The sequence below is a fragment of the Littorina saxatilis genome, linkage group LG1 (assembly GCF_037325665.1).
Source record: "Littorina saxatilis isolate snail1 linkage group LG1, US_GU_Lsax_2.0, whole genome shotgun sequence".
NCBI classification, from domain to species: domain Eukaryota; kingdom Metazoa; phylum Mollusca; class Gastropoda; order Littorinimorpha; family Littorinidae; genus Littorina; species Littorina saxatilis.
In genome coordinates, this window is record NC_090245.1 from 37,296,507 (window position 1) to 37,299,006 (window position 2,500).

Here is a 2,500-nt window from a genome sequence, read left to right on the forward strand (position 1 = left end):
CACACACACACACACACACACACACACACACACGCACACACACACACACATACACACACGCACGCACGCACGCACAGACACACACACACACACACACAGCTGTGTCCATCTCTGTATGTCTCTCTTTCTCTCCCTCTGTCTCTACGCCTCTCTGTTCCTGCCTCTCTTTTTATCTCTCTCTCTCTCTCTCTCTCTCTCTCTCTCTGTCTCTCTCTCTCTCTGTCTCTCTGGCTTTCTCTCTCTCTCTCTGTCTCTGTCTCTCTCTTTCTCTGTCTCTCTCGCTTTCTCTCTCTCTCTCTGTCTCTCTCTCTCTCTCTCTCTCTCTCTCTCTCTCTCTCTCTCTCTCTCTCTCTCTCTCTCTCGCTTTACATTTCACACCCTCTCCTCATCTTCTATCTCTGCTTTTCCCTTTATCCAAGAAAGATTACAATACCTTCTTCTTCAATCATGGGCTGAAACTTCCACGGTTTTTACTTGTATGACCGTCTTCCCCCGCCATGTAGGTAGCCTAAATTCGGGGGATGCATGCTTGCAGAATCTTTTCCGTGCGCACACGGTCTTGTGCTTCCGTGTACACACGAAGGGGGTTAAGGCACTAGCAGGTCTGCAACATACCAGTAGATGTGGGAGATCGGAAAAATCTCCATACCCTTAACCCACCAGGCGCGGCCGGGATTCGAACACAAGACCTTCTGCTTGGGAGGCCCGCGTCTTATCCGCTAATCCATTGCGCCCGTCTGAGAAGATATGAAGGAGAGGGAAGAAAAACATTCTGTAACTCGGTTTTGCCAAGTGCTGCATGTGGGTATGGTTTTAGCAACAACATGTGATGAAGAATGGGTATGCACAACAGCCGCAGAGCCAAAACTGTTCAAGCACTAGAACAAAACAACAAGGAAAATGTTCTCCCCAGAATCACGATTAATAAAAAACACGAATAAGGACCGGTTTCGACATGTGTCTTCGTCAGCTGAAATACTTAAAAAGGAGAAACAACAGAAAGAGAAAGAAGATTATCATGAAAGAAGAAGACAGACAGCAAATAACTTTATACTAAACACAAGAACAAAGTATTAAAGCACTATCGACCAGCAGACGCGAAACTGTAGATTTATAATAATAATAATAATAGTGGCAAGCTTATATAGCGCGAACCATGGGGTTAACCCACGCTCTCCGCGCTTTACATCAAACTGAACAATGCAATACATGTTTACAATAAATAGTATCCTAGTTCATACAGTAGTGTAAATGCCATAATGCATTAATTATACAAACAACATCCAAAGAAAAGATTTCAATCCCAAGGAATGGGGATTCGGTCGGGGTAGGGTTGTGCGGGTCGAGGGGATCGTGGGTCTGTTGTGATTTGAAACCCGAAGCCATGAAAAGCAAAAACCAACGATATAATATAGAACTGTTCATTTCAGTTGAAAGGGAAAGACAGGACAAAGAAAGAGGAGAACAAAATAAGAACAGATATTAAGTCTCAGTCATCTCCAGCTAGTTGTCATTATAATGTGGTTCTCAAGTTGTCACCTTCGATCTTCTATCTGGTTTTCTACAGGTGTACGAGACTATAGTGCTGACATTATTTCCGAGAAAGACAAGTTACATCACATTGAGGCCGACTGAGAAAATGTTGTGAAAAAGACCGCCCACATTTTAAACAATCTCTGATTCTACTCTCATTCAGCTCACATCTTCACACGCCGACACAACAACAACAACAACAACAACAACACCAACACCAACAACAACAACAACAAAAACAACAACAACAACAGCAACAACAACAACAGATGACGACTTATGTTAAGCCCAGTGTGACGTCATTCATATGTAATTGTGTATGCACTGTCGAGACATGGGTGTACATAATGGCACACGTGCAATCAGCAGAGATGTTACCTTTATGGGCAACACACGAATTTGTGCTGTGAACTTCTGAAAAAAATGAAATCCTGGGTTACAGACTTATTTTTTTCCTTGCAATATGGATGAATAGTTTCATGCACAAGGTTACACAAGCCAAGAGCACGTATGTCTGTTTCCAGCCTCGACAACAAAAATTACGACAGTCTCTGGTGTGGCGTATACATTTTTGCACCTATGACGTATTTTTTCACCCATGATGTATTTCCTGCACTCTCCAACTAATTTGAGTCCAAGTACATGAGATATGTCTTCACTAGAACAGCAGAGGCAAAGCAGCAGCTCGTGTTTTTTTCTCGTATGTTTTTTCTCATCGTCTCCTCTTTTGAACCAACAAATATTTGTTAACGGTCATCATCTTCTCTTTTGAACAACAAAAATCCGTATGTTATCTCTCATCGAATTCTCTTCTGGTTTTGTCATCAGGTGTAAGACGTCAAAGCCTATCGTCGTCATGGGGCCGGGAAAACGTGGGCATGGCGGGTGCGGCGGGTGGTCCCCTCACCTCGCCCCAGCGACGACTGAAACCCTTGCAGAGCCTCAGCATCGACAACGTGACGTCAGA

General features: G+C 43.7%; 1 pseudogene; it reads left to right on the forward strand.

The window, feature by feature from the left end:
• LOC138950445 (uncharacterized) overlaps positions 1–2,500 on the forward strand; it is a 107,013-nt pseudogene that overhangs the window by 18,762 nt on the left and 85,751 nt on the right.